The sequence below is a fragment of the Mus pahari genome, chromosome 6 (genome assembly GCF_900095145.1).
Source record: "Mus pahari chromosome 6, PAHARI_EIJ_v1.1, whole genome shotgun sequence".
Classification (NCBI taxonomy): domain Eukaryota; kingdom Metazoa; phylum Chordata; class Mammalia; order Rodentia; family Muridae; genus Mus; species Mus pahari.
The window spans coordinates 89,923,343-89,937,946 of record NC_034595.1 but is presented as its reverse complement, the minus strand read 5'-3'; the positions used below and the strand labels follow the sequence as shown (position 1 = coordinate 89,937,946).

Genomic DNA, 14,604 nt, shown 5'->3' with positions numbered 1-14,604 from the left:
CACAGGAGTCCATGCATACACAGGAGTCCATACATACACAGGAGGCCATGCATACGCAGGAGTCCATGCATACGCAGGAGTCCATGCATACACAGGAGTCCATGCATACACAGGAGTCCATGCATACACAGGAGTCCATGCATACACAGGAGTCCATACATACACAGGAGGCCATGCATACACAGGGACCCATGCATACACAGGGGGCCATGCATATACAGGAGGCCATGCATACACAGGAGTCCATGCATACACAGGAGTCCATGCATACACTGGGTCCCATGCATAGGATATAGACACATACAGAAAACAGTAAACAGCAGAAGGAAGAAGAAAAGGGCAGAAGGAGAAACAGTGTCTCCAAAGGATGTGCAAAGGCTTCTGGGTGATGGAAAGATTCCCTATGTTGACCTGGGTGGTGGTTTCATGTGTGTAAATATGATCAACAATCTCGAGGTGTATACCTCAGATCTGTGCACCTGGTGTGTACCTCACATGCATGAGTGAAGGCAGGATGGTGGAGAGAGAAGTTCTCCTTCATTCTTTGGGGAGAGGGGAGGCATAGAAAAGCAGGGGAAAGAAACAAGCCAAGCCAGGCCCAGCCAGGCATCCAAGCAAGGAGCAGAAGAAGAGATTCAGGGAATGATGTGCCCCAGACATCCGTGTCTGGGGTAAGAACATAGGCTCAGACCCTGATGGACGTCCAGCCCCCTCCACCTGATAAAGAGGAGACGGATGGCTGGGTGTGGTGCTGCCTGCGCGCGCACCTTTAATCCCAGCACTCAGGACACAGAGGCGGTTGGATCTCTGTGAATTCCAGGCCAGCCTGGTCTATAGGGAGAATTCCAGGACAGCCAACAGAGAAATCATGTCTCAAGAAACAAACAAAAAAAACACAGGAGGAGGAGGAGGAGGAGGAGGAGGAGGAGAAGGAGGAGGAAGGGAGGGAGGAAGGAGACCCAGGTAGTTCAGCCTTGCCATACTTTGATGTTTGTCACTGACAAATGACTATGCAGCTGCCCGGGAAAGCCACTCCACAGTCACCAACAGAGCCCATGTGTGATCCAGGCTGGACTCGGGGCTCACACTATATATTGCTTGTCAAAGGAATGAATGCTGCTAATCATGGTGGCATGTGCCTCTCTAGTCACAGCACTTGGGAGGCAGAGGGAGGCAGATCTCATGGGTTTAAGGCCAGCCTGGTCTAGGCTAGCCGGGGCTATACAATGAGACTCTGACTCAAAAAACACTAAAAGAATGCTTAGGACACTCAGCAAAGAACTGTTTCGCTGGTGCCCAGTACAGAGTATGGGTATAATAAACAAGAAAGTCTAACACTCTGCTGGGAATATAGCTGAGTGCCTGCCCTGCATGCACTTGACCCTGGATCCATACCCAGTACTACACAAACCAGGTGTGGGGGATGCACCTGAAACCATCGCCCTCAGGAGGGAGAGGCCGGAGGAGCCCAAGTTTAAAGTCACTTCAGGCAATATAGCTGAAAGCCATCTTGGGATACACAGACCTTGTCTTGAAAACTGTCTGTCCCCGAGTGCTAGGACTGTGATTCTGTCTCCAGGTCACAAGAAGGGCTAGAATACACAGTTTGCACATCTGCAGTCAGCCTCAGAGGGGAGCCACTGGACCTGGGTCACACAGCCAGCAATGGCAGACTGACAGAACCCAGGCTAAGCTCTGGGTCATTGGCTGTTTTAAATAATGGCCACGAGTCTAAGAACTTGAGTCTAACAGGTAATCCCACAGTCCTTAGCCCCTAAGTTTGTTCATATATATCATACATATGTATTTTTTTTTACAAACTATCTCTCATATGTCCACAACCAATAATGTTTGCAAAACATTGTTAAAAGCAACCAACTTTTTTTTTTTTTTTTTTTTTTTTTTTTTAATTTTGAGGTCAACAATCCACAGACACCCCCAAGGGGTTATGTCTCAACTAGAAAGATACCTGCCCATCTTGTCTACAGTTTAAACACTCGAAAGATACCTGCCCATCTTGTCTACAGTTTAAACACCAACTTTTTTTTTTTTTTTNCTGGCTGCCCTAGAACTCACTCTGTAGACCAGGCTGGCCTCGAACTCAGAAATCCGCCTGCCTCTGCCTCCCGAGTGCTGGGATTAAAGGTGTGCACCACCACGCCCAGCAGCAACCGACTTTTTAAAAAGGCTACACTTAAATATCAACTTTATCTAGGGTAAATTGGATACTGATTAGTCTCTGGTCTTTGTAATATTTATATTTTTGAACAGTGAATCACAGTTGGCAAGGCACCTTGTAATCTATTTAATTCTCACAAGTACTACGTAGGGTTAAGTAGGGAGTGAGGCAGGAGGATTCCTTCCTACAGCTGAGGCATGGGCACTGGGAGGCCAAGGTCCTTCCCCAGTGTCACAAGGTAAATGAGCCAATAGGCCTGACTCGGACTTTTGATTTCAAATCTCTTCTTCTCTCCTCTACTCCGGCATTATGAATCCACCTCCCCTTGTTTCAGATGGAGAAACTGAAGCCTAGAGAGGTGAAGACCTCAACCGAAGTCACCCAGTAAGACTGGCCTCCAGTGGCTGCTCCAGGACCCTAGGCTGGAGACTGCAAGCAGGTCGGCTTGGACCTGAGGACTGGCTGTCAGCATGGGGGGTGGGGTAAGGGGGCCACAGTAGTATGATGAGAGGGCCACAGGGTCGGCAGCAGTCCCTGCTGTGTGCCATTTGCAGGCAGTGGTAATTACACCTATTATCCAGGGCTAGCCCAAGATGGTACTGTACTAAGCTGGCATCTGGGGAGCCTATTAAGTTCTCAGAAGAAAAGGCAGGCCTGGGAGCTCGTGCCTGCTGGCTCCTCACCGCTGGGGAGGGGTGTGCTAGGCACAGGGAAAGCGGAGCTCAGGCTGAACACCCTGGCTCAGTCTCTGAAGTGCCCTGCTGTGCAAAGCATTCTCTACATCCATCATGGGCTCCTGACCTTTACGGCAGGACCAGGACCAAACCTGTCACTCTCCTGTTTAAAAACTTCCCAACAATGGCTGCCATTCGTGGTTCTCAACCTTCCTCATGCTGAGACCCTTTAATACAGTTCTTCACGTTGTGGTGACCCCTCCAACCATAAAATTATTTCATTGCTACTTCAGAACTGTAATTTTGCTACTGTTATGAATTATAATGTAAATGATCTTATAAGTGACTCCAAAGGGGTCGCGACCCACAGGTTGAGAACCACTGGCTCCCATGCTCCACACCACCCCCACCCCCCCATCTGCTGCAGAGCCTTATCTTGTGGCCTGGTGTCTGTCTTGTCCCTCACTCTCTCACCATGCTGGCTGCCTCTCTGCTCTCACATCTGCCTGCTGCTCCTCTCTAAGCCTCTGCCCAGGCCCCGCCCCCCTGCCTGGAACTCCCTTCCCCTGAGGTCACATCTGGCTTCAGCCTGAATGTCACCTCCTCTGGGAAGCCTTCAATGACCACTTGAAAGCTTCTTAGCCCCTCTCAGTCAGCACCCCGCTTTCCCTTAATAATGCTTACTTATAACTACAAGAGTGTTATAGTGGGTTGGCCTGATGTTGTTTGTATTTTGATGTTAATTCTGCTTCCTCTACAGGGGTTGTCCCCATGAGCAGTGAACCTTCATGTGAACCTTCTCCTCATTTTAACTGGTCAATAAATACCAGAGCCTGTGATTGGGCAGTGGAGGGGAAAGGTGGGGCTGGAGGTTCGAGAGTGGGGATGGGTAGAGAAAAGGAGGAGACTGAGAGGGGAAGGAGAGAGGAAAGAGGAAGAGGAGAAAAAGTTGTCATGGAATAGAAGAAGAGCGAGCAGGAGAGAGGAGAGTTGCCGTGGGCTAAGGGCCAAGAGAGCGTGGCCCAGAGGGCTGCCCAGTTGGGTTAGGAGCAGCCCAGATGGAACACAGTAAATAGTGATAACCTTGGGGTTATTGACACAGATTCTAACAACATGGAGTGTAGGCAGCTGCCCAGCTATTGGGCTGCCTAAGACATATTTAAAAATATAAGGCTGTGTGTGCCTTTCATCCTGGAACATAAATGATCTAAGGCAGGCAGAAACCCTGTGTCGTGGGTTTTTTAAAAATGTTTTTTTACTAGAGAGTGTGTTTTCACAGACTGGCTTACCTGTGTGTACGCAAGGAATGTAAGCCTCAGGGCAGATGGAATCCTTGCTTCCACCCCTAGCTTCCTCTGGCTTAGACTACGGCAGGCATCAAACACAATTGCTGAAGAATGAAGGGACTTTCATTCTGTGGGGACACAGACAACATACAGACACTCAGTGACCGAACTGTTAAGTAACTTGGTCAAAGTCACGGCCGTGAGAAGGGGAGGGGGCTGGCAGGATGGTTGGTGCAATCGGTGAGCACTTGGGGCTCTTGTCTAGAACGCAAATTCCATTCCCAGCACCTGTAACTCCAGCCCAGGCTATCTGGCGCCCTCTTGTGGCCTCCGTGGGTGCCTGCACACACATGGTACATATACGTACATTTCAGGTACATGTATAAAATTAAAAATTTAAATCTTAAAAAAGAAACAAATGGGGAGGAATCAAGACTCATACTCAGATCTACACCCTTAATGCTGCACTAAAGTTGGGAAACACTCAGAAAGGATAGGTGGTGGAACAGCATAATCCTGCAAGGTGTGCGTGGTTAGGAGGGGAAGGGATACACGAGACCTGTGTGGATGGATGGGAGGGAGGGCTTCTCTCACAGGGGAGAGAGAGAGAGAGAGAGAGAGAGAGAGAGAGAGAGAGAGAGAGAAATAGACAAAGTATATGTCACCTGGAGGGCTGAATAAACACTGTACAGGGAACATGAGAGATGGAAGGTTACTAAAACAAAGCTGAAGTAAAAAAGAGAGAAAGAGGGAGAGGGAGAGAGAGAGAGAGAGAGAGAGAGAGAGAGAGAGAGAGAGAGAGAGANGATGGAAGGTTACTAAAACAAAGCTGAAGTAAAAAAGAGAGAGAGAGAGAGAGAGAGAGAGAGAGAGAGAGAGAGAGAGAGAGAGAGAGTGAGAGAGAGAAGGTCCAGGATGGGACCTGAAGAACCAACATGAGCGAGTCACAGAGGGGTGGGTGGGTTGGAGGGGGCGTGTCCTTGGCAGAGGGGACAGTATAAGGCAGAAGAAAGACTAGGATTTTGGTCACTAGGGTGACCAAAACTCTGTTAATGGCTTGGGCATGGAGGATAGCCCAACTGATGAGACGCTGGGTGGGTGTTGTCATGGTAACCGGGCCCAGTGGTCCAGGGAAGGCTTTTCTCATGTTCCAAGGCAGTGACTACCCGGGATGAGAGGATATGGGACCTGTCGCTTGCTTTATAGTGGACATAATTTTGAAATAACAGTCAAAAGAATTCCATTAGGAGGATGTAGAGACACATAAAGGTCTTTTCTTGGGTCTCAAGTCAGTCATAAGTATCCATCCCACTACAAACTAACCAGCTATTGATTTAAGAAGCATGTACTGGTGCTTGCTGAGTAGCAGACAAAGGGCTGTCTGGTGGGGACATAAAGGTGACCATGCCATGAAGAGAGGGACAATGGCTCCCCTCCTGGGGACTGTAGATAGAGACAGACAGACAATGCCAAGGATCTGCAGCAAAGGCGACCCCAGTGGTCCTTACCCAATTCTGGAGAACAAAGTGGGCGTCCCTCTCTGTGAGTCCAAGGACAGGCTGTAAAGCTTCAGAGGGTTCTTCAAGGAAATATGCAAATTGCTCTACAGACCAAACCAGAAAAACCAGCCATGGGTCCAGAGGGTGTGGAACCTGGAGCAGGGGAAGACCAAGCAGGCAGCCTGAGCAGTGGCCCTTCACTCACTCAGGAGCCTGTCCCAGCAGAGCAGCAGCCAGCCCCCACTTAGTGGTCACCGAGTGCCAGGCACAGCTCGGTCTATCTCACAGGTGTCCTCGTGCTTCGGGCTGTGACAACACCTGGGCCCTGGGCTAGCCTTGGCTCCACAGGCAGGAGTTCTCTCTCTGTATCGCACCCAGTTTGCTGGATCTGGAAGAGCCACTGCTCAGAATATACTTACTTGTGAACCAGTTAAGGAGCTAGGTCTAGATGGGAAATTTCTCACACCCCAATGGGGCACCAGATGGAAAGGGGAGGTGGGTCTAAGTGTATCACATCACTACTCAGAGATGGTCCCAACCCAGGCTACCCCCAAACTTCAAACAATTTGAACCCCAGTCTCTGTCCATTTGTTATCAACATTGGTTCACATGTGCTAGGCAAGAGCTCCTTACGCACTCTTTACACACACATACACCACCACCACCACCACCACCACCGCACGTCTATACACACAGACACCACACACATACAACAGAGTCCACTAAATTGCTTATTCTGTCCTTCACCTTGAGGTCTTTTTTAAAAGATAGAGGCTGACTGGCTTGGAGTTCACGACGTAGACCAGGCTGGACCCAAACGCACAGCAATCCACCTGCCTCTGCCTCCCTGGTCTCCTGACTGCTAAGATTACAGACATGGGGTACGATGCTTGGCCATCAGTCTTTACACCTCTGTGGAAACCAGCTGTCCGTATGTCTGGGTGTCTTGTGGACCTGCTCCATCTGATGCTCTGTTTGTCTTTTGTGTCTTAATGTAGCTTTAGAAGTCTTGAAAGTAGGTGGCGTTGTTCCTGAACTTTGTCTTCGTGTTTTTTTTTCTTTTTCCCTTACTTAAAAAAATTATTGTGTGTTACAGTGCTAGCATCTCTAAAATGCCGGTGTCTTGTTCTTCAACCGGGCTATACTTTCACCAGGAGCCTCTCCTGGGCTTTCTTCCTGGTGTCGATGCTGAGGGATGCTGAGGTTGCACCAATGGCCTCTCCGGAGCTGAGCCTCAGCTGCTCTCCATGACCCCCTTTGTGCCTTCAAAACCAGTACCAGCTGGGAGACATTTACAGAAGGCCAAGTTCAGCTGCAGCACGAGGTGCGACCTTGGCCACCTCTGGTGCATCTGTGTGCTGAGTCTCAGGAAACACTTCCCAGAAGATGTCACCTCCCTGCTGTTGGTCTCTTCTTAATCATTGCTCATTTCCTAGCTCCAGCAGACCCACATCCATTGTCCCAGCAAAGCAAAGGTTTCACTTTAGTGGTTTTGGTATCTTCTTAATTACAGTCAATTCTTCAGCCCCAGTTGACCAGAACCACAGGTTTTTATTTCAAAATATGTAATGGCCTTGATCAAGTCTTTAAGGGACTCTCATACTTCCCTCTGGAACTTCAGAAGCCAGGCCTCTGTCACCTGTATATCTCCCAATACACTTATGTTCCAAGATCCTGTAGAACAGCTCACTTAGATAAGGACGCTTGATGACCTTTTTAGCCCAAAGTTCCAAAGTCCTTCCACAATCCTCCCCCAAAACATGGTCAGGTCTGTCACAGCAATGTCCAACTCCTGGTACCAATTTCTGTCTTAGTCAGTGTTTCTATTGCTGTGGTGTATGTAACACCATGACCAAAAACAACTTGGAGAAGGAAGGGTTAATTTCACCCATAGTTCCATATCACAGTTCATCAAGGAAAGAAGGTAGGGCAGACTTGAGCAGGGCAGGAACCTGGAGGCAGGAGCTGATGCAGAGGCTATGGAGGGGTGCTGCTTACTGGCTTGCTCCCCATGGCTTGCTCAGCCTGCTTTCACATACATCCCAGGACCACCAGCCCAGGGATGGCACCACCCACAATGGGCTGGGCCCTCCAGCATCAATCACTAATTAAGAAAATGCCCTTACAGGCTTGCCTATAGCCTGGTCTTATGGAGGCATTTTCTCAATTGAGGTTACTTCCTCTCAAATGACTTCAGCTTATGCCAAGCTGACATAAAACTAGCCAACACACACACACACACACACACACACACACACACACGCACACGCACACAGAGCCAGGACGATTACTTTTGCCTCTTTAAAAGCTAACCAAAAATTTAAATACTTCATTGGTGCACAAGAGTTCCTAAAAGTGAGAGAATCTGAATTGAATCGAATCCTGTGGGGAAACCACACAGAGAGAAAAATCTTGACAAGGAAGACATTTCCCAAAATCACTTCTGCAAGGTGAACTGTCAGGGATGAGAGTATCCTTCATCTGTTTTCTGTCATAAAACCTCTTTGACATCTCTAGAAGGTGCTGTGTGTGTCTGTCTCTACTTGGGCAGGGAACTCCTGGGACACTCCAGGTGGAGAGGAGCCGGATTCAGGGCGATTTTAATATTTTCCTTTAATGTTTGTGTTTTGTGAGTTATCAATATGAGTAAATACCAATTCTAAGATCAGAAAAATAGACATTTAAATTTTACAGAATTGCTGCAGTTTATAAAATGCCTCTCCTGGCAGAGAGGGTTTAGTGTTCAGTCTGTTACAATGTGTGGGGGCGGGGTGATGGCTCCACCTTTGAGAGGTGGAGCCCAGTGTGAGGAAGTGATGTCATTGTGGTCTATTGGGTCTGCCACTTCTGACCTCTCTGCTTCTTGGCTACTGTGGGGTAAACAGCAAACTGGGTGCGATACAGAGAGAGAACTCCTGCCTGTGGAGCCAAGGCTAGCCCAAGCCCCACCATGATGCCCTGAGCTGTCACTGGTTCCAGGCAGCAGGGGCCATGTGGTCCTGACTGGAACCTGAATCTTTGAGCAAAATGACCCCTTTCCTTCATTGGATTATCTGACTAGCAGATGGGAGGATGCAGCTGGCTTGTGCTGGCCTGTGAACATCAGCTCTCTGTGTTCAGTGCTGCTGTCAGCCTGGAACTGGCGGTGGAGACATTTACACCACAGGAAATGGCAAATGCACATACTGCAATTTTCCCCCTAGAGAGGCGGCTAACCCGCATTACCATATATGTATATGTACATGTATANATACATACATATATATATATATATATATATATATATATATATATAATTTGAGTTATTTCTTAAAATACTTTTATTTTTTTATGTGTGGGGGACATGTCTGCATATGTGACAGAGGTGCAGGTGCTTGAGAAATCCAGAGACACCAGATCCCCTAGAGCTGGATTTACAGACAGCTGTAAGTCACCTGATGTGAATGCTGGGAACCAAGCTTGGGTCCTCTGGAAGAGCAGCCAGTGCTCTTAGTTGCTAAGCCGTCTCTCCAGTCCTCTAATTATGTATTATAAAATGTTTACAGAGTAAAAAGATTTGAATGGCCTTCACAGAGATGTTCACAATCCTTGTCTCTAGGCTAAGAAACTACAGATTACTGGGTTTTATTTTTCTAGCATACTGTAATGAGCTCATTGATATTATTATAATGGAAAGAGATCAATTTAAAATCACACTGTGTGTGCTCACGCGTATGTGTGCATGTGTGTGTGTGCATGCGTGTGTGTGTGTGTGCATGCGTGTGTGCTCTCACGTGTGCGTGTGCGTGTGTGTGTGTGTGTGTGTGTGTGTAAATCAGAGGACAACTGGTGGGTAATGGTTCTCTCCTTCTACTGTGTATGATCCCCAGTAGGCACTTTTACCTGAGCCAGAAAAAGACAAATTAAAATAACAGTCCTGTTACTTTCTCCTTGCAAGGGAGTGTTTGGGGTTAGAACACTGGCTCCATGTGGCCCAACCAACTAAAGGAAGCCTGGGTCACCGAAATGATCCACTGTTTGACCATCAGGTCCTGTCAGTCACAAAACGGATGGGCCAGTTACACAGACAGAGGGGATCCTTAGCCATCCACAGTGTGCGGATGAAGGAGCCTGTGGCTCCAGCTCGGGGTTATGTGACCATGAGGCTGTCCCTGTCCCTTCCATCTAAGGAGCGCAGTGGCACCTGTGGGGTAGGGGAGGTGGCACCACCGGAGCTGTGAGCTCTGATCCCCAGGGGCCCTCTACCCTTTGCTGTGGATCAAAATCAACCTCCACCCCAAAGTTAAACGGGGGTCCTAAAGTGCGTGTGAGGACACATTGATGCCAGGAAGCCCTGGATTCCTGTGGCAAGGAAAACTCGATGTTGGCGCCAGCACTTCTGTGTTCTGCGTTTCCCAGCAGCCCCAGGGGCAGGAGGTCACAATGGAGGGAGTAGCCATGGTTTCCTAGAGCCTGCTGGTGATCATGTCCTTTTCCAGGTACTGCAAAGACATCCAGGGACTCCAAACAAGGTGCGTGTTTGATCTAGACGAACGCCATCTGCCAGGGTAATGATTTTTATAGCCTGAGAGTCACCACACCCACAGTGAGGTTGTGTGTCCAGACTCGTGACAGACAGGGGTGGTTCTGGAAAGACCTCATTCTGATCCTCAGTGATTGTGACTTTTAGCCAGCCAAGCACATTAGCTATCACTAAAGAGAATGCTGCTCAAGTGACTTTTTGTCACTCGTGGGACTGAGAGCCAAGCATTCTACAAATAGCAGCCCTGGGCCTTAAGAGGTCCCGTGGGCACCTAGTGGGCGTTTGTTGACTAGCACCAGACACAAGGCCGTGTGATTTCTCCTAAGAAGAAAAAAAAAATACCCCAAAGCCAGCACGGAAAAGGACATTAAGCATGATCAAAATCATGTTTTGTCATCTGAACACTGCATGACCCAGGCCTGGATAAGACCCCATACAAGAAGGAACTTTGTTTTTCCAGCTGTAGCTCCCTCTTCCCTGAAGCAGTCTGTGAAAAAAATCAATGTCCGACATAATGTGTGTGTGTGTCTCTGTGTGTGCATGTGTGTCTGTATGTCTGAGTCTGTGTGTCTGTGTGTGTGTCTGTGTGTGTGTCTGTGTGTGAATGTGTGTCTCTGTGAATGTATATCTGTGTCTGTTTGTGTGCATGTGTGTCTGTGTGTGCATGTGTGTCTGTGTGTCCGTGTCTGTCTGTATGTTCGTGTGCACAGAAGGAGGTGTTCCTCTCCTTATTGTGATCATGAGTGAATTTTTAGATGGTTCTCTTAGATAATCAACATAGAGATGGTTACAGTGTCTAGGGAGGGCTGGAAACTTGGAGCACAGGACCAAGAATTTATCCCCAAAGTCCTTTCTAACAATGAAACGTAGTGGGTTCTTCAAACTAGACACCTTTAAGAGGGGCTGGAGAGATGGTTCAGTGGTTAAGAGCACTGACTGCTCTTCTATAGGACCCAAGTTCAAATCCCACCACCCACATGGCAGCTCATAATTGTAATACCAAGACCTGACACCCTCACGTGGGCATACACACAGGTAAAACGCCAATGCAAACAAAATAAAAATAAATAAATTTGAAAGAAAATGTTTCAATTATTAAAGAGTATAGTTGAAAGCTCTGTGTATGTGTGTATGTGTGTGTGTGTGTCTGTCTGTCTATCTAGGTCTCTCACACACACATGCAGACAGAGACAGACAGACAGATAATCCTAAGATGTTTCTGGAATCAAGGACTCTAGCTCCCCCTGCTTGCCCCACCCATCATAATATTCACTCACTGCCCTACCTCAAAATCTAACTGAAAGCTAGAGATGAACGAGGAATGTTAGGAGATCTCCATAGCAACGCTTCCATCACAGAAGAACCCAAAGAGAGGATGCTGAGCCCGGAAGGAGAGGTACCACCCTCCTCCCCTCCAGCCAGCAGCCTGGAGGTGGGCAGAAGGGAGGATGGGTGAGGGCCGGCTCTGTGGTCTGTGTCCACATTGGCCACTCCTCTCTTCCCTCCTGCTGAGGTCCTGGCACAAGCCACCCACATTTCCACAGGGGTCCCAGAGGAGGATCTTCACCAGCCCCTGTGTCTTTCTGCCACTCATCAGACACCATGAAGACAGCATCATTCCAAGGCAGTCACACTGTACCCTTCTGCTCCCTTCTCACCCAGGGAAGGCCTTTACAAAGGGGACAGGGCCATAGCCAATCTGGGCCCATAGCCCTGCTAACATCCCCCTCCCCCACTTATCTCCCCCTCCCTCACTCTGCTGTTACCACACTGCCCTGCTGTTCCCAAGTCCCCCAGACACTGTGGGAGCATGGCCTTTGTGCTCTCTGTCTCTTCGATGGAATGTTCTTTTTCCAAGATGACCATGGCGGTAGGGGTTGGGATGGAGTGGGGATGACGACTAACTCCCTCTTCAAGCCACTCTGCCTCCAGCCCTAACTTACATGCAGTCCTCGCCTGCAAGTGGGGCTCTTTCTACGTAACAAACCATGCTGCTAACAGCATCTGCTGAGGTTCCCTGGGGCAGATTGCCACAGCCACTAACCCATACCCTCCTTCTGCTTCACAGCAGCCTTGGGAGGAAGGCGCCATCCTGGTCCCCACTTGACCTGAGGAAGCCAACGCTTACCAAAAGTGAAGGTCACATCCCTGGCATGCTGCAGTCCTACTATGCACCCTAGGCCAGTGTGACTTCAGATTCCAAGCTCAGTGACAGGGTGGTTTGTCTAGCACACACATGGGCTCCGAGCACTAAAGAAATACAATAAGATTAAAAAAAAAAAAACCCTAAATAAAACAGAACCCCGAGTACTTTTTCTCCTGTGTTTTACTAAGTGGACTCAGCTGCCACGAGCCTTCCTCCATTTGTAGAGCTAACGCAGGGACGCTGCCTCTGAAGCCATACTCTGTCTGAGTTCTACCCCCTCCAATGTAATAACCTTGTGTGTCTGCCTCCTTGACCAGGAACATCAGGGAGAGAGAGAGTGGCTGAAGTCCAGAGCATTAGTGTGTCCCTGTCGCTCCACCCCAGTGCCCCACGTCTTCACGAGAGCTCTAGGTTCACACCAGCACCATCACCCCAATCCTGGCTAACTCTTCTGTCTTGATTTCTCTGCTCCAGATGATGTCTGACAACGAAGTGGCAGTCTGGTCATGTTGTTTGAGGTACCTGTGACAGCATCTGGCAGAGATGCAGCTGAACAAATGAATGGATGGATGGATGGATGGATGGATGGATGGATGGATGGATATATGGATGGGTGGATGGGTGGATGGATGGATGCCTCAATCTACAATTGAGAAATGACTCCAGTATATCTTTGTGGAGGGCAATGGGTTTTCTATACAACTGAGGCTCCCAGTTTCCCCAAGAGGTTCTTTCTGCAGGAAGCTTTCAATACTGAACATCTAACAAGCAGCCTCCAATTCTATTCTAGAAGTCTCGGGCAGGCACACGTGCGCTGGCAATTTGAGATCATTTCCAGTTGGGTTTAACCTCTGACACAGGTTCCATGACTCGTGTGGCCGGGACATTTGGAATGCAGAGCTGGGCTGGGCTAAAAAATCTGATGAGTGAGATATTTATCAGGAAGAGGGGTAGGGAGAAGGTGAGGCAGAGAACTGCTGACCAAGCATTCTGCGGTGCTCCGTATGCTACAGCAGGCACAGGTAAAGGATCTTAGGGTCCACAACCCAGAATTTTGCTCTTGACCCAAACAGGGAGCCAAGCCAGGTTTTAGGCAGAGAGTAGAACCATGGCATAGATCCAGCTGTCAGTATAGAAGGTCAAATGGAAAAGACTGAATTCTGTCTGCCATAACACATTCTCAGGCTTTCTACTCCTTTGTACCAGGAGTCGACGCTGAAATGCAGTATTTCAGAGCCCATGATCTCTGCTGGGAGAGTGTTTGACCAGCATGCATGAAGCTCTGAGTCCCCACTCCCCACCCTCCCATCTGTCTTATCTCAGTATCCAGGAGGTGGAAGCTGGAGGATCAGAAGCTCTAGGTGGTCAATCCTTGGCAACATAGTGACTTTAAGGCCAGTCTGGGCTACATGAGACTTTGTCTCAAAAACCCCAAAACCACTGAAGACATATAAGAGAACTATTAACAACCTAATGTAAGGACAACCTTCAGGTCCCACATCCGCTAAGCCCAGGCTTGGGTCTGGCCTTCCCAGTCCCACCGTATCCGAGTTCAGGCTGAGCAGCAGCAAGCTGAAACAGTCATTGGTGTCCCCAGCCACGCTAAAGCTTGGGCTCAGAAAGGCTCCAAGGGTGCCAGACAGGTCAAGCTTGGAGGCAGGTGTTTTGTAAATGAAGCCAAGGTGTTCCTGAGAGGTCACAGCTTGCTGGGGGCCACTCAGGAAGCTGAGGAATACACCCTGACTGTCTGAGCCTGTGGCAGTCTGGAAAGGCTGGGTGTGAGGTGGGTGTTACGTTTCCAGCCCTGGAGGGAGCCTTGGCCTCCTCATCTGGAAGTCAGCCACCCCAGCTCTGTGGCTAAGGTTTCTCTACTGAGGAGAACAGGCTGTCAAGTCACTAGACCTGTGAAGAAATGCATCCCTGAGCCGGGCAGTGGTGGCGCACATCTTTAATCCCAGCACTTGGGAGGCAGAGGCAGGCGGATGGCTGAGTTCGAGGCCAGCCTGGTCTACAGAGTAAGTTCCAGGACAGGCAGGGCTGCTTGTTTGAGGCACAGCTCAGTGGGTACAAAAAAAAAAAAAAAGCTTGAGGCTTGAGTTTTGTCTTCAGCATCCCAAGCAAATACATTTTTATTTATTTTTAATTTTATGTACTTTGGGAATTTGACTGCATGTATGTCTGTGGGGGTGTATGTGTGTGTGTGGGAGAGAGGATGTCTGATCTCCTGGGACAGGTGTCACAGCCAGTTGTGAGCTGCCATGTGGGTGCTGGGAATTGAACCCAGGTCCTCTAGAAGAA

General features: G+C 48.9%; 1 protein-coding gene across 2 annotated transcripts in view; it reads right to left on the bottom strand.

The window, feature by feature from the left end:
- Positions 1–14,604, bottom strand: part of Tmco4 (transmembrane and coiled-coil domains 4) — an 83,478-nt gene that overhangs the window by 67,085 nt on the left and 1,789 nt on the right. The window contains exons 2-4 of one of the 2 annotated variants that reach the window (XM_029540040.1): positions 12,289–12,410; positions 5,648–5,791; positions 4,143–4,267 (exon numbers count right to left, since the gene is read on the bottom strand). The gene's annotated coding sequence lies outside the window, so the exon portion shown is untranslated. The remainder of the gene's footprint in view (positions 1–4,142; positions 4,268–5,647; positions 5,792–12,288; positions 12,411–14,604) is intronic. The other variant, XM_021201078.2, reaches the window with a different exon arrangement.